The sequence below is a fragment of the Sabethes cyaneus genome, chromosome 1 (genome assembly GCF_943734655.1).
Source record: "Sabethes cyaneus chromosome 1, idSabCyanKW18_F2, whole genome shotgun sequence".
NCBI lineage: Eukaryota > Metazoa > Arthropoda > Insecta > Diptera > Culicidae > Sabethes > Sabethes cyaneus.
Window position 1 is genome coordinate 111,733,640 of NC_071353.1, and position 24,328 is coordinate 111,757,967.

The 24,328-nt window shown below is 39.8% G+C and overlaps 1 protein-coding gene across 1 annotated transcript in view; it reads right to left on the reverse strand.

Moving 5' to 3' along the window:
* Positions 1–20,882, reverse strand: part of LOC128732582 (myc protein) — a 168,737-nt gene extending 147,855 nt beyond the window's left edge. The window contains exon 1 of the mRNA XM_053825865.1: positions 20,839–20,882. The gene's annotated coding sequence lies outside the window, so the exon portion shown is untranslated. The remainder of the gene's footprint in view (positions 1–20,838) is intronic.
* Positions 20,883–24,328: the final 3,446 nt, after the last annotated feature.

Below are 24,328 nucleotides of genomic sequence, written 5' to 3' on the forward strand. Positions count from 1 at the left end.
ACTTATTCAATTCTAAAAAATTGAATTTTTTTTATTAATTCATTCGAAAGATTAACATTTTAAGCATATGTGGTTGAAGTCGTTTGGATGAATTTCGAAAATTGACAAAGTTATAGCTATTTGTACTGCGCATGTCTGGAACGATTGCACATCGAATAAAAACTTCAATGCCGTTTTTCTCGAAACCAGGTTTTCAAAGTCGATACCATAAATATCTCAAGAACGGCTCGAGCAATTCTATTGCTTCTTTTTTTGTTTCAAAGCTAACAAAATTATCTAGTGTTTGACTTATCCGTTTTTCGATATTGCATATTATGTATTTTTAGAAATGTTTGAAGTCAATTTTTTCGACTAAAAATCTGATTTTTATGTTTGAATGTCTGTCATTTTGTTATGCGTTCGAATTTAAAAAAAAGGATGGGTCAAACACGAGATAATTTAATACACTTTCATGTCGTTTTGGAATTTTTCATTTCGAATAAGCCCTCGAGCGCCAATCCATGGTACCGCAATTCATGTTTTTTCTGAATGGCGTTTTTCAAGGAGTCGTAGGAGTGGGAGGAAGAGGTTTCCATATAAAAACAACATTGTTAATAATTGTCTAAAGTGCAATGTTTAGCGCGTTATCGAGAAAAAAATATTTGAAATGAGGCAAAAAATATGGTGCAAAAGGTACTATGTCCCCTCAATCCGTGTTGCACCTTTTTAAGAATGTTGCACGATGTGCCATCAAATACATAAGAAAATAAGGCCGTCAAGATTTTTTTGCAATGAGTCTTACGCGTATATTTCAGCTTTCGTGTCTATAGACTTTTCTGCTCATTTTGGCAGGACCTGACTACAGAAAAGATTAAAAACAACTACGAACTTAATCATTCAAATGATGCGTAAAAGAAACTATTTCTCAGTAACTATGTGACTTTGTACTATGACTTTGTGACTATGTAACTTTATAAACAAAACATAAACCGAGAATAAAAGAGATAAGGTTTCATTTTAGATTTCAGTTCCAAGCATCTAGCAATAAAATAAATGTTTCTACTATATGCCATTGTTGTAGCATTGACTAAAAAACTGTTTCTCTCATATATGCAATTCAACAATGACGTTCAAAAATAACTCTTTAGGTTATTTAAGCAAAGACTTCTGTCAATACGTTCTGTAATTTCTGATAATAAAGTACATACGGTTCCCAAAACGTGACTTGACAGGAGCGGCGCGTTCTGCATCGAGTATGTTTTAGATTAGACAATTTCTTAGCAACATGTGAAATGCAACATATAGAATGCGATATGTTGATAGTTCTTGCTTGCAATAATAGTGGAAAGGACCAACCGGCACCAAATTTAGGATTTTTACATTCTGACTTGAAATAAAAAATCTGCCAAATTGGGTCCAAATCCGTGAAGATCGATATATCTCGGATACTCTACTCTAATACGTATTATTTAGATTTTACATTTGCAATAACTTGAGAACGACATAAGAAAAAAGTTTATGAGACATAATTTGTTCAAAATTATGCGTAGAATTTGCGTAAAATTACACGAAGAATTTTATTTTAGCTCTACAAAAAAGCAGCGTAGAGTTGCGGTTCCACCTCGTCATACGTAATCATGATTCACACTTGATTTCGAGTTTTTAAAAGAATTATATCCACAAGTACTCAAGTTTTTGGCACGAGATAATTCTCTCACTTCTTGCATATACAACCATTTAGACAGATAAAATATTTCCAAATTTACATTTTTTACAGGCACAGATGTTCTTGTTCAGCGGCAATTCGTCATACGGAAACTGCATTTTGTCTTGACGAAGTTTTGCTTTCGTCCACCATGGACAGACACAATTGTTAACAAAAATTTATGCATGTATTCGTTATGCCGTGTGCATGAGCTATTCAACTGGCACCAAAACAATGCAAGTAGTTTGAATCAGAGCTTAGATATCGATGTTTTGACTCCGAGTAATCTGCTGATGTGCTGCTGATGCTCTTCGTCATATTCAAAGCGGATAGTAAAACCAAGAGGACTTTTATTTTTGAAAAAATTGTGAAAATAGTGGTTTTCTTTCATTATCTTTTGTCGATTACTAAGGGACAATGCATAAATATTGATGCAAAGTACATATTAGTATGAATGTAATTCACCTCAAAGTTAGTTATATTGCTTGTTTTTCGCGCCTATGTCGGGAAAGTAGATGAAACCATCCAGCACCTTATTTGCAAAGCTTTTGTTTCAGTGTATTTTTTTCTGAAAATGCATAAAATTTACTACAATTTTTCCTTTGACGTCATTTTCATAAAAGAAGTAGTTTTCGAGATAGCATTTTTCAAAAAAAATCTTATTTCTAAATACGCACTTTTTAAAAGTTACTAATGACGAAAAAATATGTTTCATGGAAAATGAATCCGTGCGTGGTTCAATGTATTAGCAAAATTTCGAAATCAAAAATAGTCAAGACAAACCATTACTAGTTGAGCTGGAATTGCTCTATATCAATTTTATAACAAATTTTGATATAATAACAAAATTTGTAATAATTCTGATTGTCTCATTAGTTTGTCTGATCAAAAATATAACAAATTCTGTTATTTCTATCTAATTGAGATATTTTTTGTTATCTTTTTGTTATAATCATTTACTCGGGTGCTCAATACTCAAACAATATTTGTTTATTCGAAAATATTGGAGCAATTTGGGGAAATAGAGCTACCCTGCCAATGGTTTCAATGTTGACATAACTCCTCACATGATCAACTAGCATAGTAACCTGTTTTTAAACAGCTTACCCAAAGCTATAGGAATAAACGTTCAACAATCTGTTTATTCGCATAAACTGGCGTATGCATTTTTTAAGCACAATAAACGAAAAATGAATTATAAAACTCCATCAGCTCTCGTTTTTCTAATAATCTCTACTAAATTGACAGATTATTTGATTGAAAAAGTTCACAGTTCAGACTAGGGTAAGGAACGAGTTAAGCAGTGTCACCTATTTTAATCAGTTGAACATAAATGAGCCGAAAATGCACTTTTTTATTCATATTTCCAAAATCCTTTGATAGGATTATCTTCACAAATCACTTAACCATACATTTGATTCACATAAACACAATTTATTGGGTTTCCGACAAGAAATATGATGAATTAAAAATTGTTGTCCAAAAACGTACATTTTTCAGCTGCTGAAGGCAATCGCCACCTCGCTACTAACGAATACATCACATTTTTCAGCACTGATTACAACCACTCTAAAAGTCAAGCACTCAATTGTCCAAAACCATATTATTCACTCTTTTTTTTTCTATTATCTAAGGCTTTGTCACTAGCCGAAAGTTTTATTATTTTCTAACAAAACTGAAAACAAATTCTGAATTGACGGAACCTGTTCACCAGTAGCAGCAGCTGCAGCACAACTGATGAACTAGCGTGTTGCCAAGACACTGTTTCGGTTCTGGAAATAAGAATTTTAAGTTTGAAATTAACTGAAACCTCCTATGGTGAAAACATGGTTCAATACTTTCAAGAGAAATGTATGTTCATAATTAATTTTTCTTTATTAAAAACAACACAAAAGACAGCTTTTTCAATAATTCTCGAAGATTTTCTCAGTGATTTAATGAAGCAACGATGTGTTTCAATGTTATTTGCTTTGACAACACTGTTCTGAGTCGGATCGTTTGTACTGCTACATGTTTACCTCTTTTGTTCTCCCACCATCCTTATGAACAGCGAGTGAGACGTCAAACTCGCAGTTTCCCATAAGAACACCGGAGAATAAAATAGACGACGAATACCGTTTGCCGAACGGTGCGGTGAGTGTATGCCCCGATAAACAATTTAGACAGATGGCATTTTACGCATCTATGCCGATACGCTATGCCGATTCGCTATGCCGATACGCTATGCCGATTACGCATCAGATGCCGATTAGTAGGTCGCGGATAGGAACGCGTACTTACTGAATAGGAGGAAAAGTTCGAGGGATTTTTTAACGGGACGTAAAAAAAATCAGATTTCAGGATTGCTTAAAAAAGCACCTTGCGGGTGAAAATGGGTTCGGTCTGTTCATAATTAGTTCCGCTGCTCCAACTTTTAAAGCGAAAAATCAAAAGTTTAGCTCAACAATAGTGTCTTCCAATGGTAACAGCTTGAAGAACTAAAGATAGCAAGAAGATTGGTATGCTGATATCCCCTACTTAGTCAACCCATCGCATGTAATAAGGTAAAACAATCAGTGACCCGCTTAGACTGCTTAAAACTAGTTCTTTACCCTATATGGTTTTGAACGTCTTCCACGGTAAAAATGCGTTTTCTCAACAATTATGGTGTTGGTTGTTACATCAACTATGCAACGATGGGCAGTGCAGATAGCATACAAAAACTGCGACATAATCATAATGTCGATCATATCTCTTTTCGAAAACATCAGGAAAACGGTTTCCAGTATATTTTGATATTCTTTCGTACATTTTCTTCAGGTATGCTTAATGTGAAAAATGAAGAACTGAAAATGATGTGAATGTTAATTGTGTAATGTTTCGCAAGGAATAATCGTAATAAACACAAAAAAAGCTAAACACAGATTCGTGCTCCCCTGCAAAGAAATGCTATTGACGCACAGGATGAGTGTAAAAAAAATTCCAGTATGTTCCATACGGGTTAAAACCAGTAGTAATGACATGGTCGGATTTTTCCGCGTTATAAATTAGCTAAGAAGCACGCATCGCTTATCGCTCGGATTAGAGGGTCTCCTTGGATCACCGATTGCTTATCCGCGAGCAGACTAAACACCCAAGGCAACGAGCAGCAGCAGCAAAACGGAACGATTAGACAGACAAAAAAGCGTCCGTCCGACACACACTCGACTCGAAGTGAAACCGACGACGTAAAACGAGTGATCATAAAAAATCATTCATGAAAGAAAAACGCTCTCATCACTATTCCGCACAATATGCAAATGAAAGAATGAATGAATGGGATCGGGTCCTCTTGACCACTCGCACTGCTGTATCGCATTCTCGCTTAGCATGCTAATAAATAATCTGTCCATTTTTTTATTTAATTTTTTTTTTTTTGAATAAGAGTAACGGTTCAAGGACGAGCATACGGTTATCGCTAGGGGCAGCTGTTAATTTTGTCAGATCGCAAGTCTCTCGCCGTTGCCGCCCAAACGCTCTTATCTTTGAAACATGTTCATATGTATATTAGCCGATTAGGCAGTTGTAAATGTGTAATCATCGGGTGCTGCTCGACCGACACACTGGGTTCAGGGTTGCGGAGATCAAACACGAACGGGAAAAAATGCGTCGCTTCAATCTACGCTGACAGTTCCTGGTTTGCGCTGCGAGGCGAGCGAGACCGAGAGGCGAGAGCGAGCGAGCAATTGTAACTTTCATTCCCGTTCTTTCTTTCATTCTGACGCCTGACGCTGCGCTACACCAAGTGAAAGTTTATGTTTATGTTTTTTTTATGACTTTATTGGCAACCCGATGCAGCTTATCTTACAGCATTCCGCCAGCCGGCGTTGATCCGGTGGATTGGGATGCTGTCACGTTTACGCGGCCGAAGTTATCACACCACAGCCGGAGTCTTTTGTTATGATTTTTTTCTTTCCCGTGCACCTCAAAGTAATTTCGTTTGTTTCGATAGTCATTCGGGTTGGCCACCCTTTTAGATTATCCTCAATTTGAGGGCGATTTGGTAGACTTAAGACCATCAAGCTGAACCACCGTCGTCTGTTGGGCTATAATGTACGGCTCTATGTTTACTGTGGTTTCATATGTAAGCAATATCTATTCACGGAAGACGGTGCTTAATAGGGGCATAACAGTTAAACCAATCACACTTATGAGAAGGTTTTAGCCTTTTATAATGTTATCGAGAACAATCGTAACCGATTTATGACTGAAATCATGTGACAGAAATGCGTTTCATCCACTGTATCACTCGATTTCAAATTTAAAAAATCTGATAATCAAAGTAGTATACTAAAATAGTTTAAAACAAATTTTACAATATGCCATGTCGTACCGTCTTTCTGCTACAGTTTAAAGAATTTTAACAACAATAATTACCCCTATTGGCATCCTGATACCAGCTCTGGTCGGCCTTTTTGACTAACTCGTAGACGATGGAAACATTTTTCCATAAATTACAAGCAAGGCAATGAGCGAAAAACGGCATCATACATGTAGTAACGGCATGTGTGTAGTAAAAATCGTGCTTTTATTGTAGTTTTATTGACGCCGAAGTTAACCGACTCGGTTCTCGGTTTTCGGAAGCGGGAAATGATGGTCGGCCTGAAAAATGATTCTCCAAAAATTAACACTTCTAACAGCGAACCATAAAAGTAGTACGAAAATGCACACATTATGCAGCGCATGCATCACACCACCATTTGCACGGTGGTTCATGGTTCGCACGAAACTGCATTTAAAAGGCAATAAACCACACACCGGTTTTGTAACGTGACGTGACTCGCTGCACAAGGGTGTTCCGCACGGCAACTGCATCTATTGGTGATGGTGCTAATGGGTTTCTTAGGTTGTTATCCGCGCGCTTGTCTGGCAGTCCGAAGGTTCATCCTCCTCCGGGTGATGAAGGTGGTGTAGAAATGGACAACCGGCGATCCGACCGACTATCAATGAAGGGTGTGGCGGAACCGCCGTGGTTCGGTTGTCTACCGCGGTTTTCCGATGCGGTGAACCGTATGGATGAGGCCGGGTCGATTGCGTGCCATCATCATTAGCGCGTCGTCGATGGTGTCCGGAACGAACCAGTCGAGAAAGAAGCAAAGGCAGTAGTTTACTGTGCAACACCTGCGAGCTCGTGCTCGAACCGAACCGAACCATAGGAAGACGCAGACCAAGCCGCCGTCGATCCCTAATTAGACATCGGAAATGATCTTGTTACGAATTCTTCGGCTCAGCTCTCCTTTAACCCATTCCCTGGCATGTCCCGGGCGCGCCAGGTGAAGCGAACGCGGGCTCCTCTTGTAGGGATTGTTGTTATTTCTTCTTCTTCCGACAGTAGCCACCAGTGACCCACCGCGCCGCCCCATCCATTGTTTGGGCGCGTAAGGTTTTCTCTTTCGATAAGTAGCCTCAGGGGAGAAATTAATTAATTATCGCAATTATTACTCCTCTATTGGTCCGTTTCAGCTCCTCGCGAGAGGTAGAATAGTAAGAAACAAGTGTCTGGTCATGGTAATCTGTCTGGCGGGATACGGGGGAGCAGCTAGCAGCAAAGCTTTTACATTTTAATGAATGCTTCGGAGCCCATAAAAGCTTCCAGCTACCTATCCGTTTGAGCAAGCAAGCCAGCAAGCTGCGGTTTAGAGCGGCGGTCGTCTTCTAGCTTAGAGTTCCAACCTCGAGTGTGTTCTGTTTAATACCAACGGCTTTTACCCGTAATAATCGACGTTTGTTTATATTTAAGCTGGCTCGTGCTGCATCTTTATCAGAATAAGTGTCCAACTGGGTGCGCCCAAGTAGAACTCCGCACAGGCTGAACCCCGATAGAATGGACCATACAATGTATGGTAAGTGGTACGAGTCGTTCAATTCCCTTGTCGCAAAAAAATTCATATTTATCTCACTGTACTTGTGGAGTTTTTTCACACATTTTGACGTGTCAAGAAATAGAATCTCCAAAATATTTTCGGAGCTGAATTATACTACAATACAATGTCGTTAAGGCGACACAAGTCGCTGTTTGACCGGAAGCTCCAGGATCACATCTCTTATTACCAATGTGTGACCTTTAACCTGTTTTTACTTTAGCTTTACTGTGCGTTTGCTACTGTTGGAAAAATCAACCCACCTCCCCTGTGCTTTATGCAGCTAGAAGGGCGATTGTGGAGTAAAATGGATAACGAAGCATTACCCAGTGAGTGTTTCAGTGAAGTAGTTTTTACCTACTTGCGCCGGTGGATATCTTTGCGTTGTTGGTGTTGCTGGTTGAGAATAAAGGGCCGTTTCTTCAATTATAGCATCATCAACGTGCACTGCACGCACGAAGGTACACCCGACGACGAGAAGGAAGCGTTCTACGCGAGGCTCGAGGTAACGTATAACCACTGCTCACCACGCCACGCCACGACAACAAGATCGTCATCGGGGAAATGAACGCCCAGGTCAGTAGGGAAGAAATGTATAGACCGGTGACAGGATCCAATAGCTTGTACACCGACACGAGCGATAACGACCAACGGTGTATAAACTTCGGAGCTTTTAAAGGCCTGGTGATCCGCCCACACGTGAAAGCCGTCCTCCTCGGTTGAACATCAGACAGCTAGATGACCCGCAATCTGCCGGGAACTACGCGCGAATACTGGGTGAAGTAGCGCTTTCTTCCGAGGAGTTAGATGCTTTAAACCTCGGAGACGGTTGGGGCTTTACAAGCATAGCCGAGAAACGCAGGCAACGACCCTAAACTGGGCTATTTCCCAGATTTGGGTGCATAGAAAGCTACCGGAGGAATGGATAAAAAGAGTGACTTCGAAACCAGAGGGACGATTTTCACCAAGGGTAGCCAACTCCTAGCCTTAGCAGATGATTTTGATATCATAGCCAGGAACTTTGCGATGGCGGAGGCAATCTACATCAGACTGAAAGCGTCTGACTTTCGCCAGATGTACGATGAGAATCGCTCTAAGCTCTGCCTGCAGCTCGTGATTCATACGCCTCCGTCACGCTCGGCTTTCAGTTTGTACACCGTCACCGTATCATTAGTAGAGCCAGAAATCACAGCAACTGAAATAATTGATGGGTCACAAATTTGTGCGTGCATAATATCTGTATTTATGGCAGCTCTGCTTCACGGTATGTTTAGTGTTAAACACAGCTAAACTTACAACTATTCTGAGGCACGAAACTTTTTGGAAATCGGAATAGAAACCAATAATTTATGATAGCAGACAATTCTAGTCTTCTGTCAGTCCACCCAATCACTAGTTTGGGCTTAGTTATGACATGATTCAACTAACGAATTCTGGCGAATTCTGGAATATATAACTTTTGGAATAAACTCGATCTAAATCTGAAAACACTAAAGCGTCTAAAAAACAATCAGTCCAGTGTAGCTGATATCTAAACTACTACTAAATATCATTAAAGTACTGCTTATTTTATTATGTTAAAATAATACCTTTACAAGAACTGAATGTGGAGATGGTTCGATTTCTCATTACCCAAACCCGAAACCCGGACTTATTTTTCTCGCTAAGCCCGAACCCGAATATTTTTTTTTGCCAAACCCGAACCCGACCCGAGCCCGACACCTGGTAAAAGCGTCAAGCCCGAACCCGACGGGTTCGGATTTTTTTCGGGTTTCGGGTCTGAGAACCCGAGACCCGACCATCTCTACTGCATACTCGTGAATTCTGAGAAACGCTCCATTATTTCTGTAGCCAGAATTCGTCAACCTGCGATTTTTAATTATAACCTCCATGGTACTGAAATGCATCGTGTCATTAAGGTGAAGGATTTCAGTCAGTTATCCTTTAGACAGCACATTCGGCTAATTCTATTCCGCATCGCTACTAATTTAATTTCCGCATCGCTAAAGGTTTGCCCAATGTGTATTGTCTCAAGGCATTATACTGATTATATTTTTTGACGTAGGACTACATCTTTGTTTACTATCCACCTTTACCCGTGCGTAATGGCGGCTAGTGGGTAAAACTTTCGGAAAACGTTAGCATGCAACTTTGACAACCTTTTTCGCGTCAAGTTGATATATCCAGCCTTGATTGTTGACGTAGAACTTTCAACCGTACGTGAACGGAGTTCCCAAAAGCAAATAAACATTGTCGAAAAGTGTACCCACTTGCCGCCATTAAGTGCGCGAAAAGGTGGATACTGGGACTGGGTAGCACTTTGTGAAAACGAAAATAGAAGTGCAACGTCTGAATGAAAGGTTTCTGGCCGGTAATAGGGTTTATTTCTAATTCCCGTCGTAGTAAGTAAAGCCATTCTAATTTTCATCATTTGTTGGATGGATTTAATGAATACTCCAAAAGTTCTTGCGCTGATTTAACTAAAACACACTTACCTTCCGATCCGTGCACTTTGAAATCACTGAAAAGCGATTATTGAAGCATATTATTGAAACTACGCAACTCACTTTATTTCTTAAATTCGTCGTACCGTTTCAAAATCCGTCTATCAAAATTTTTCATCGTCCAAACCAAAAATCACACCAATGTTTACGAAGCTAACGCGCATGTATTTGTGTAGGGCGGCATGACGAATGCTATTCTGCAAAATTTCTGCAAGTCAGGCAAGCTTTCCTGGCTGTAGAATCACGACAATGCTTTGTGTGAGTTATTTTCATTTATGAATGACGGAAATTAAAACGATTAGGCGACATTTTCTACTTCTTCGCACGAAAAAAACGTAGGAAATTTGGCTGGTAGAACTTCATTAATGATAAAAATCATTTAAATAGCTCACTTTAATTGATCGCGTATGATAGACAACAAATGAAAATATTAGGGAAAAACTAGTTTTGCATTGTGTGTCATAAAAATGCTGATATTTTTAATATTTTGTGTTGGATAGGACGGGAATAGGCAATTACGACGAAGCAGCAACATACCCTAACTACTAAACTACTGAACGAAACGGAACAATTTATATGTCGTTGGATAGATAAAATGACCAGCAATTGTATAGAGGGGGTAAGAGAGCAATTTTTGTGCGAAGGCGTAAGAGGGGGCTCCTATATGAAGGAAACATTAATTTCCTCATAACACGTTATATTTGCGATGAACGTGCTTTGGCTTTAATGTTATTTGTAACCAATAGCCCTTTTAAAGGTCACAAACGAGTTAAAGTAAGGTTATTGAAGCTACGCATAATAATATTTAATACAATAATCTGTGGACTGGTCATTCGTTACTATTTCAACCTTTATGATGCACACAAGTGATGTTGAAAAGAAATCTCTAAGTCTCAATGGTTGCAGGCGTTGTACTTACTTATGAACCCTCGTCCACGAATGTTCAAAGCCTCCATTGCATTCAATGAAAAATTGAACCTGAATATTCCACTGTTCTCTTTTAAACATTCACTTAAACAATGGCACTCATAGATTCTTATAATATGCAAGAAATGCAGTTTACATTAGTCTTTGATCTAATGATCTGATATAATCCTACGTCACCCTTTCGTACAACCCTTAGAGCTGGATACCTTGTAGTTTTTTATTAATGTTAGTAATTTTTTTTATTAATTTAGTTTTTTGCTGAATTTACATATGTCACATAACACTTGGTAACAAGTTTTATTACGCTCTTATTGGGGTTTTTGTAACCTTTCTGATTTACTGGAACCTCTATAGGTTCGTAATAAAACCTACTGATTCGGAAGGCAGCTTACAGATACATTTGTTTTTTTTTGTGTTTTCAAGAATTAAGGACGGAAAAACTCTTCATTTTTTATATGTTCCAGTGTTTATTTATCCACGATGGAGTGGCTCAATTGTTTCAGCATTATTTCTACCCATTTCTTTGTTCGTTCATCAAAAAGATGAACGTTTACTCGGGGCTTTCACGGTAAATTCTGAAAACTATCATGGTAGTCATGTTACGTAAGAAGTTATCAATTTATTACCGACGTGAGCACCCGCAGCGCAGCGCTGCGCTGAGACGCGGCGTTTTTCCTCTGCGCTCCGTCGGTCGGTAGGTCGGTGGAGGTTCGGGATCGCGTAATGCAAAATGTGCGTGAGTAAATGTAGCTTGTTTTTTTCCTACTCTCCCTTGCCACCTGTTGCAAGAATGTTGCATCAAGTGGTGGCTCGTTCTACGCACCATCTACGACGAAGAACATCTATAATTTACAAGTGCGCACGCGCTGGCTGCAACACCACCAGACGGTTTGACGTTTGCACCAAGTCCGACCGAGTAGCGTCAGGTAGGTACACCGCCTTTCAAGGCTCCCTCATTCAGAGCGTGTGGACTGGCACAGAAGTGCATCTTAAGACCCAACAGACAGTATAACAATATGAACAACTTCATGCTGTATTATTTCACTATATTTTGTATTCTAAGTTCTCAACTTAATTAGTGGACCGCTAGATTAGGTGGAAAATTTAAAAACCACATTAGGGCAATAACCAGCTGCGGATGAGCACACTAATTTATTCTCCCAATTAAACCCAAAAATCCTATGGCATCCTAGCGAGCTAGTTTTCCCCCAGTCCTGGTAGTTAGTACTCAGCCTATATATTATCATGACAAACTACCTTTAAAACTGAACACTCTCCTGCCGACGATTAATTTCCACAAAAAGTAAACTGTGAAACTAAAAACCTCCACGCCACGCACTATGAATGCGAACGAAAATAATCGACCCGTAGCGTAGCAGGGACGACCAATCCCCCGACCAGTGCACACAGTAGAGCAACGGAAAAAAAAATCCACTATAGATTCACATCATTAGTGCTGGCAACCTAACTGCCAAAGCGTCTGACTTTACGGTATAGTAACCAACAGAAGGATCCAATTAAACGATGATTAATTTATGATTACGTACATCCATATATGGTAAAAAAACGAGCGGACCTATAAATTTTGCGCTGAACATTAGTGGAAAGAGCTAGCTGCGAGCAAAAAAAAAAAAACACGCACTTTCTTCGACCCACGGATGGATCTGTTGTCACCCAGATGCGGCACGGCACGACGACCTTAAAGTGTCTGTCCCAAGCTCCGCGTGATGTGAAGCCACGTCTAGAAAATATGTCATAACAAATGATAGTGTTGTTTTTTCTGACTTCCTCGAAGTGCGGCACTCCAGTCGACGAAGTGGTCCGTTGGTCGTTTTCCTGCTCGTTCCTTACCACCATCGTTGTCGTCGCGCTCGTACTCGTACTCGGTCGGACGGTGGGTACGGAATGGATTGAGAAATTACCATCGGCGTAAATGAAGAGCACAGCAAAATTTTCGAGTACTTCTTCCTTCTTGGCTGGATCTCGTCCGCTGCCCGTGACCGGGAGGTTTCCGATTACCAGCCCAGCCACAAACGACGGCTCCTCGCAGCCGATGCCGATGCATACGTGCATAATGGATGGCGATATTTTCCATCAAGCTTTAATTAGAGTACGCTCGGAAGCACTGCTTAATTTCCAATCAAGCGAAACACCTGACTGGGTGGGAGCGATAATAAATAACTAATTTGGCATCTTTCCAAGATTGGCACGTTTGCCAGTACACATGCAGTATGGCTTCTAAGAATGAGCCAGATTTCTACTTCTACAGGGCATTGAGAGAAAATTTGCGACAATGCATTGATTCAGCCTCAGTGCCTCAACAGGAAGTCAGTTGGAAACATATCTTATTTTTCATAGTGTATGCACAAGTACAAGTGTCATTTGTTGGATATAAACACTTCTTTAAGAAAAAGCGTTCGATTATTAATGAATAAACATGAAAGTAAACAAAATCCAGTAATTAGAAGGTCGAAATAGCTAGAATTTCCCTTCATTCTAGGACGCATTTTAGGAAATATCCCTTATTTTGGGGATCATTTGTGTACAAAACGATATATTTCTGTACGATGTTTTCGTGCAAGACTTCAATTTCGAATGTATTGTAACACCTTATACCTGAATAAACGGATGACTCATATGTAGAAGAAAAACCTTTCAAAAACATCATCAGCCGCATTGTACTTGCAAACTAGCACACTCTGTTATGCACATTACATCCCAGCTGTTATGGAGCTCAAAACTGTAACACTCGAGCGTCGCCATGCGACCATGTTAAGAAAAATACTTTTTTGGATGGTGATAAAAAAAAACTAAGACAGCTAATTGAGTTTGATAAATTTCCCATGGAAGGTAATTATATTAGCTTACTTACGCCGCCGCGGCCTTCAGACAGTTAATCGTAACATTCGCCATGGCGGACGAAAACATTCGTGTAGGCATGTTTTAGAGTTCTTCCTTCGTTTTATTTATCAATTCCCTCTCAGTTTTCGTGACAAAATTGTTGGAGTAGATCTTACGCTTCAGGTTTGCCCAGAAATTCTCGATGGGACGCAGCTGAGGGACGTTGGACGGGTTCGCCGACTTCGATATTCAGTCGCTCCATCTCCTTCAACACCGCGTCTTCGCCCTTATGGTATTTTTTGATGAACGACGCAACTTGCGGCAGGCACTTCGTACTATAAATTTCCCCGTTCACGGCCAGTTCGGAGCGAAAGCGGAGCGGTCGTGTGCCATCCAAGATGAGATAGGCCCTTCTTGATCCTTCTTCATCGACAGACTTTGCGACCGAATAATTAGAGTAAAGTACAAATACGGGGCTATATCATACTGACCTAGCACCGCCCAGGCGAGATTCGAAAATACAACGACTGGTTTATCTCGAAAATCTCGAAAATACAACGACTGGAGATATCTCATAAACCAAACAACGTAGAGCAAACATCCATATATATAAGAGCCTTGTCTGTAGCCAAAACGAGGGGCAACATATATTTTCATAGTAACACTCCCACATTAAGCAAAGACTCAAACCAATCATACCACATTGCATCCAAGGCGAGGAGCAAAAGAAAAGTAGTTGCACCTCATTGAGTTACATAGCGTTAGCGATACATAGCGTACCTCCGATTTGCTCTCAATGAAGAACAGAACAGGAAAAAAGAAAAATGAGAAAAAAGAGGAAAAACTATGAAAACTAAGCAAACGAGTACAAAACTAAGGATAAAATGGACAGAAAAAAACAGAACGTGACAAAAAAGGAGGCAGGAGGAAGAATGGAACAGATGAAAAAAAACAAGCTAGAATAGGACTTAACAACTGGGACAGTAAAAAAGAAAAAAGTCGAAAAGTAACAGAAAATAACAAAAGACGAGATTGAAGACAGAGGGAAAACATGACTTGGGAGAGGCAAAATCAGACAAGCAGGTCTCAGGACAAGAAATGGAATATGGGACAGAAGTTAAGTGAAACTAATAAAAACGAGAGAGAGAGAGAGAGAGATCAGTGAGAAAGCTGATTGAGGAAACGAGGGAAATAGTAAAGAGTTCGTATTGAAAACAGCGAGAGATGGAAAACGGGAAAATGGGACAGAAAAGAAATAACAAAGATACAAAAACAGCAAATGCACTCAAGAAACGATAAATGAAGGAAGAAGGAAGCAAGACAAAAGAGGAAAAGGGGAAAAAGAGAGGCAAAACAGATTAAACGTAGCAGAAAAGACGATCAAAAGGTTTATCAAAAGGGGAAAAACCGGATCAACCGAAGACGAAGGAATGTGAAAGAGAGGAGATAAAGACTTAGAAAAAGACAAAAATTGGAAACGAGAAAAGGGAGAAAAAGAAATGAAAAGACGAGAAACGAAGAAAAAACAATAAACGAATGAAAAACAAGAGAAAAAAATTGAAAAAGGAAAATAACTCCCCCCCCCCACTAAGAGGGGGGCTCCCATACAAATCTATGTCTATAAAATGTCTATAAATGTCTATAAAAATGAATTTCTGTCTGTCTGTCCGTATGTTCCTTATAGAATCTAAAACTACTGAACCGATCGGGAATTATGACCCCTCTTCCTTTTAAGAGGGGAGGCTTCCATACAAATGAAATACAAATTTCCTCATAACTCGAGAACTAATCAAGCAAATGGAACCAAATTTGGCATGTGGGTGTTTTTGGAGCCAAAAATTTTTCCAATGGTGTACTGAGACCACTCCCTCCTCTAAGAGGGGGTGGGTCCATACAAATGAAACACAAATTTCGGCATAACTCAAGAATTAAACAAGCAAATAGAACCAAACTTGGCATGTGGGGGATTTTAGAGGCTTGAATTTATTTTATGATGGTTTAAGACCCCTCCCCCCTATGGTAGTGAGGGCGGACTCTCATACAAATGAGACAGAAATTTTTGCGTAGCATAAAAACTAACATAGAACATTATTCAATAACAAGGCCACCAGAAACCATGATTCAGGGCGAGACTGTCGCAGGCCGCGAGTGTTGTCAGTGACCTGCCGTCGAAAGCGCCGACCACCGCGGGGGATTTATATACAGCACAGTTTCGTTTTTGGCAATAAGAAGTTTGTCGGGTCAGCTTGTTTCAAATATAAAGCACAGTCTTGGGCTTAAACCGTCATTAGACATTACCCTTCTTTCTCGGCAGACTTCTGGCTGCGACGGCTGTCTGAGTACAGGAAAATTACGGTTCAAGTGTAACGATCCTACCCCAAGTAGCACACTTTAGGTCGATTTAGTTGTAGCAACCGGATTACGACTGAAATTAGTCATATTTCGGTTACCACAACAACTTTGTAACAACCCTGCTAGTAGGGACTGACTCTATCTGGCTAGCAATCCAATTTCAACATTTCAAATAAAATTTCCAGTCTAGTTTAAAAAATAACTTCAAATTCTCCTTCACATCTAATTTCACGTTCGATTCCAAATAAAAGTGCCAATCCAAATTACTCTTAATGTAAGTCCAATTTCAAGTCCAGGTTTAAGTTCAATTTTTAGTTCAATATAAAGTAAAGTTTCAAATCCATTTTCATCCAAATTCAAGTCTAAGTCATAGGGTATTAAACCTACGTCAAGCCCGACTTCCAGTTCAACTCCAACTCTAATTTCTAGTTCTAGTTCTATTTTTGTGATATGGATATGAAATGAGGAAGGCAACTAGGAAAAAGCGCCCAACATAACTCTAGCCATCCCAAGCCCCTACATAGCGCCTCCACGTGGCCATACTTGGAAATACTTCAATTTGTATAATTGAGTAGCCAAGCTAGGAGGTGCAGGGTCGTGCGGTTTTCAGTTCCTAACCTTACAAATGTAGTTTTAGGTAACCATTAATCCACCCGACTTTATTTTCAAGTATTATATGATTTAAACTAATATTTTTGGCAAACTAATCTATTTTCGGAAAGCGAAATAAGGCGCTATATCCTTGGCCAATTTCAGCCTGGCTTCTGGTCTAAATGCCATTAGTTTATCCCTGAGGGTCCGGAGTATCACTTAACCTGTATAGCCTGTGATACTCCCAACGACTGTAAATAAATCATCTATGTATATGGGAAGCGGTTGGTACGGGAGGTCCACGCTTTCTTCCTTTCCCTTGATTTCAAGAAGTTGAATAGAATTAGGTATTTTTCTGGTTCCATTTAATTCCTTGGAATTCTCTCTACGGTACATGCTGCGCAGTTGGCCTGGCCGTTGATTAGAAAAACGATTGATTCAAGTAATCGTCATTTTCCAGGATGCCTTCAAGAATTGGCTGCGTTAGTGCAAGATTAGATATGATAATCGGCCGATATTTTTGTGATAAGCAATAATATATTCGCCAACCTGCGATTACCGTGACCGGCCCTAATTCTGCGCATTTTTGTTTATATAAGTATTTTTTAACATTGTGCATAACTATGATCATTGCGTTATTTTTTTATAAATGTCTGTTGAATATTACGCCATTATTCACAAATGGGCCATAATATTTGAGAGCGAAATAATTTAACGTGAAACTGAAAGTATTTTATATGGCAGAAAACATCGTCGTTAGCACCAACGCTAAGATTGTCCTGCGAGAAAGTTAACAAATTTATGATCGAAATTCTTTGCAATGATCAAATTACCCAGCATAATTAGAAAGAATAATTAGTTTAAGTCATGTTTTAGACAAAAAGAGTGATTGCATGCATTGCTTTCCTTAGAAAAATGTGATGCAATAATGCGCAGATTTAGGCACAGATTTTTCATTCATGTTCCAAATTCTGCGCAGGAATGTATCCTACGAAGAAAGCGCGAAAGAATACGGAACCTCACCTAAAATGGCTGAGGTATGGAGGCATGAAAATTCAAGTAGAATCTTTAACTTCCATTAATTGGATCCTGTGCTGTGTCTCGGGGTCCGAACCCATGTGCGCCAATTCATGAAACCATGTCTTCTATTTTTTTTAATGTCCAACCTCAAGGAGCTGTCAGAGAATGGAGCAGTGGTATCTGTATGAAAACACAATTTTTGGTATTAGTCTAAAGTGTACTGTTCAGTATGCAGAAAACCCGAATGAATTCCCCCTCACGTTATCGAGAATAAAATATTTAAAATGAAGCAATCAAAATGATAACAATATTCCTTTGCCACCCGGACAGCACAAGAAGGCCGGATCATGGATTTAACTATGGTAAAGGCTAATGTCGGATTTTTTGGTGTGCTTTCAGCATATAAAGACATAAACAGCATGGCAGGAGTATTTATTTTCACTTTTTGGGTGCGCAGGATTAGGAGTAAACATGTGCAGAATTAGGAACATGGGCAAGAAAATGCGCAGAATTAGGCACCGTGGATAAGTTTACAAAACGAAAAATTTACTCAATTGTTGGTCGACTTATAATTCCCATATTTTCCCATATAGACCGTAGCACTACACATTGCTGCTATCCACGTTGTTAATTTAAATCTAGAATACTTAGAATAGCGGAAGAATCATACAAATGTCTTAACTGCGCAGAATATGATACGTTCACGGTACTTCGTTGTTCAGGGCCGAAACATTCTTCTGAAATATCGGGTGCCCCAGCTTTTGTTGATGTTTGGACACACTTGTGGTTAGAACTATTAGGGAGCTCGAATTCGGGGGTAACCAGGTCCAATAGTGTTTTCATTTCTTGCAACGGTTTTCAGCAAGTGACGCATGAAAATTGAACTCACAAATCTTATAAGATGCCTGAAACTTCAATGCGACACCGCACCACCGTGAGCTGCCCAAAACAAGAATTTATTGTTGTAATTAAGGCTAGCAAAGGAATAATGTTCTTGCGAAGGTAGAAGACTACTTCAACGAAACACGATACGAAGAGCTGACTAAGCCGAAAGTTTACCATGAAAATCCATATAAGAAAAAGTTCTAATTTAAGCGAAACACGTATGAAACACCAAAGCGGAAGTTTGGTTTAATTTATCTTAAATAATATTCGCTGTGATAGTTACATATGCATGAATGTTAAGTCCGGTGCTGCAAAGTAATTAAAACACAAAATGGAAATTAGTAAGATGTTAGAATAGCAAATTTAAGAAACGATAAAGAGCATAGTTTATCGTGTTCAACCTATTTTATGATGCCACAAGTGTTAATATTTTCAAAAAAAAGCAACAAATCTTTCAGCGACGTGTAATGTTCAAATAAATGAAACCTTGCCACGTGACGACAGCAAGTTTTACGTAAATGGAAAACTACATCCGCATGTAGGTAGACATATGGAATCAGAAAAGCACCTGTGATAATACAGCACAGGAAGCTAACCCTGAGTTGATGACGAGAAATCTGATAAATAGTGTTCTATTTTTCCATCTTTATTAACTCAGTTTGCTGCTACCTGACACTGAGCTGAAGTATTTTTTTTTTTCATACCAGAGAAAGCAAACTAATATTCAGCCCTCCGATTACAGTCTCAATTTATCAGTCACTGGAAAGTATGGATTACTGTGGAAAATTTACGAACCTGGCGTGCACGTAAGAGACTCGGTTGCGCGCTGTAACATGTACCTACCGACATTGCAACGGTTCACTGCTCTCTAGAGCGCAGCTTATCCCGTAACAGAATGAGTGATAAATTTTGGTCATTACTCATCAGCCCACTTTTCGGGAATTAGCCGAATTGACTTTCATCTTCTCATTTCCACCCACACACGATAGCGCAGCATCGTCGTGTCGCGTACGTCGTGGGAGGGTGAGAATAGAAAAAAGAGGAAAATCTTAAAAGTTAAAATTCGGCCCAGGCCGTAACTAAAGGACGTGATGAACAACACAACGCTAGGATAATTCCCAAGTTCCAACCAAGTATATACGGACGGACTTTCGGCTGTGAAAGATTCGTTTCTTTACGCAGCTGTCATTATGGGGATTATCCAGTCTGCCATCCTGGCGCGACCCGGCGGTGTTGTCTCGGCCCGGAGAGGTTATTTTCAGCTTCAGAGGCCGATTTTCGAAGAAGGATTGAGTGTAAACATCGTCCACAAGAGGAAGGGCCCATTAAATCGTCACTAGAAAGCGAGCAGATGGCTATTGCTTGAGGTCAACTGTTTGCAATTGTAGCGACACCACAAAGTTACAATTGCGGTTTGTTAGCTGACGGGTCGTCGGGTCACTCGAGAGAATCTCAAATAAGCTTTGATAATCAAATCTTAAGATGCGTTCATTAGGCTACCATTGAAGTTAAATTTATTCGATGAATGGTAGCTTAAACTAGAGAAGATAAAGTGTGCCAAATTCCAGCTGTTTATTCATCATTCTTTGTCCGGTTTTTTTTCCAGATTTTTTTTTCCTTAAGCAAATCATAAACGTCAGCAGGCAATTCAAAGCAACCATAATGATGACTAACGATTGGAAAATGAGTTTTCATACCGCTAAAGAAGGAAAGAATGTCAACTTTTTCCGCTTGCTAGTGGGTTGCCGGTCGGTAGCATTGAGGGATTGCGACGAACAAGCGAAAGAAAAAGTCATCAACGTCACCACAAATGACATTTCTCTCAACAACTAGTCAAAGTTAAGGGAATGGTTCATATATAATGCAGAGATGCAGCATGTCGTGTTTGGTTGAACAGACCCCTACTCACACAGGTTTAAGTCCTGTAACAAACTATGCATTCTATCACGTTCGCATGGAAAGTTGGATAAATGTTGAAAAAGAAACTTATTTTAACGATTGACAAAATCTAAACTTAGATGTGCATATTCGCGGTTAAAGAAGTTGTTGATGTTTTCCGGTTTTGGTTCTTATGTAAACACTCACTTCGCCAACGCCAATTGCACTTTTTAAAAAGCAAATTACACATAAAAATAATAACATTCTAAAGTGTTACCTTATCTTTAATGCCGGTTGTCTCTTTAAATGCATGGGTTGTCTGTAAATAGATGAAGAGAGAAAAAAACAATAACAAATCAGTATCAGTTGCCAAAAAGGTTGAACACAACAGAAGCTGTTCCAAATAGAGCAAGACGCCACCGCGCACAGAACTATTTTCGTTTCGACCGTTCTAAGGCGAACGATCTCAGGACGACCCGAAGAACGACGCAACCGTTCGAACGCGTTCTTCGCGCAACAAATTGTTTGGGACGCCTTTCCGCTTTTGTTGTTTCTGTTTTATGCTGATAATTCGAATTTCAACGGTGAAATGCATACTGTTACTGCACATCTGATGCAACCGTAGAATGCGATGTATGTTCTAATTTTAGAGCACAGGAACCAAACAGTATCACAGATCAAAAACAAGAAGTGTCGGTTATACCGGGCAACCGGGTTTGTAGTTTCGTACATTGATGCAAATGTCAACTAATCTAATGAGAGTTGATTTTCCTATGCTTAAACAATCGAAAAAAGTTCGATCATTTTGATAGCACATGATACGTTTTGGCGATAAAACCCGTAGATTTTCGTGTGTGAATCGACACCGTATTTAATGTACGCTTCAGAAGTTGCAAAAATGCAAATGATTAAAAACCGGTTGGTTAATTCATCGTTACAATAATAAATTTAGTGGCAAGTTACTTACTTTGAATTACTTCTTTGGCTTAGTAGTTGTAAAGTACATAAAAATCCTGTTTTGATTTTCAATTCCACCCATCCCAAGCAACAATGTGGGTTTTGTAACACTCTTATGATGGATTTTATGACCAAAATTAGGCATGAAAACCGCAATAAGAGTGTAATAAAACTCACATTGTTACTTGGGATGCCTGGAACGCAAACGTGGATTTTCGTATTATGAAACCATGAATCTAAGAAGCATAGGCGAGCAAATGGTAATTCTTGAGGACTTAAACCTAATTACATACCAAGTGTACAACGAGGAAATCGGATTTTTTGTGAAGAAAACACATGTTTACAGTATTAAAATGAAAAGCTCTATTTTATGCAAAGTATTTTCCATCGATAGCTATACGTTTTTCTCAGCTCTCTGGCAGATTAGGGATGCCACACACGACACGCAAAAAGAATTGTTCCTCTTCCTTAGAAGCCCTTCCTTCCTTAGTTCCTTAGCACTATTTATTAGGCCATTTCCCCACTTTTTTGTCATCCGTCATCCGGTGATACTTGCAACACTTGCAACGCATCGCGTTGATGACAGCCAAATAATATGGAAATTCAAGCAAATACGGATCGGAATATTCGGCATCGACCTAGGCGACAAAACAAGCAGAGGAGCGTTTGGTGCGAAAAATGTTGACTGGGAAAATTTCGATCTGCGGCTAAAAATATTGGGTTAGTTTGTAGCATTCCATCTTTCGCACACATACGCTCCCCCGGTGACGGATATTATTTGTAATATGACTGCCCCTTGCTTCTACCACTGAGAAGACAAAACTAGATCTGAGACGAGTTAATACATGGGTGTGGTTAGTTTAAATGCGTAAAGCGCTCGAGTACTAATCGAGAAATTGTGGTTTGGAGTCCCACTGCCAGAAACTAACCCAATATTTTTAGACGCAGATCGCAATTTTCCCAGTATTCAGTCAACATTTTTCGCACCAAACGCTCCTTTGCTTTAATCAAAATAGAGTTTACGTTTTACCGCGAAAAAAAAAGTCTGTAACAGAAAGACAAAACAAGGACGACGAATGAAAACTCGGCACCTAGATCTGCACTCGGCATCGTAGCTCTGCAGGAAATCTGTCGCAAGGAGAGAAGAGTTGTAAGATCTGCGGTGGAAAGGCCCAGTTTTACCAGTGCGGTGACACTAACAGGGAACGGGCTTTGCAGTTTTGGACAGAATGCAGCATCCCGCGAAAAATTGGAAGGAGATCAACAGGACCATGTGTGAGCATAAAGGACCGTTTCTTCAATTATAGTATTATCAACGTGCACTGCCCATATGAAGGTAGACCCGACGAAGGAAAGGAAGCGTTCTACGCGAGGCTGGAGACAATGTACGACAGCTGCGCGCCACGTGACATCAAGACAAGACCGTCATCGGGGATATCGGGAACACCTTGGGGATGTATAAACCTTTTCCCCACGCAAAGGTATCCACAAAGCCACCTGGAGATCAGCTGAACAATGTATAACGAACCCTAATGATCACGTTCTCATAGATGGCAGGTTCTTCTCTAACATAACCAACACACGCTCCCTACGGGGTGTGAATATTGATTCCCCCGGTAACAATTTGAGTTTTATTACACTCTTATGATGGCATTTAAGACCAAAATTGGTCTTGAAGATCACCATAAAAGTACAATAAAACTCACATTGCTGCTTGGGTCTGATCATCACCTAGTAGCAGTGTATGTGCCCTCAAAACTATAAGCCGTATACCATACACTAATCTAATCTAATCTCACACTAACGCAGCCAATTCTTGAAGGCATCCTGGAAAATGACGATTACTTGAATCAATCATTTGTCTTGTCAACGGCTAGGCCAACTGCGCAGCATGTACCGCAGAGAGAATTCCAAGGAATCAAATGGAACCAGAAAAATACCTAATTCCATTGAACTTCTTGAAATCAATGGGAAGGAAGAAAGCGTGGACCTCCCGTACCAACCGCTTCCCATATATATAGATAGTGATTTATTTACAGTCGTTGGGAGCAAATAAAAGTTAAGTGATACTCCGGACCGTCAGGGATGAACTAATGGCATTTAGACCAGAAGCCAGGCTGCAATTGGCCGAGGATATAGCGCCTTATTTCGCTCTCTGAAAATAGATTAGTTTGCCAAAAATTAGTTTAAATCATATAATATTTGAAAATAAAGTCGTGTGGTTTAATGGTTGCCTAAAACTACATTTGTAAGGTTAGGAACTGAAAACCGGACGACCCCGCACCTCCTAGCTTGGCTACTCAATTATACAAATTGAAGTATTTCCAGGTATGGCCACGTGGAGGCGCTAGGTAGGGGCTTGGGATGACTAGAGCTGTGTTGGACGCTTTTTCTTAGTTGCCTTCCCCATTTCATACCCACTATACCCAAACTATCAACCGTATACCACACACGTCAAAACCGGCTGAACATTAGGCAGCTAGTCAACGCGCAATCTACCGAAGACTACCCACTCACGCATACTGGAGGTACTGCCTTCTACCGAGGAGTTAGGTGCTTAAAACCTCGAAGACGATTTGGAGCAGAATACACATCAGAGAGGTACTAGGTGAAGAGTTCCTGATTAGGGATGCTTTGCCGGGCTATTTTCCAACACCGAATTACCGGGTTTTCTGCGATCAAAAACCGATATTTTCGATATTATTTTGCATGATCAAATAACAACTCAAAAAGCCTGAGTCGCGGGTAAAACTTTAAAGTATACGGCAAACTTAATTTCATGATTGAAGTTTCTGCAGATAACTCAGTTA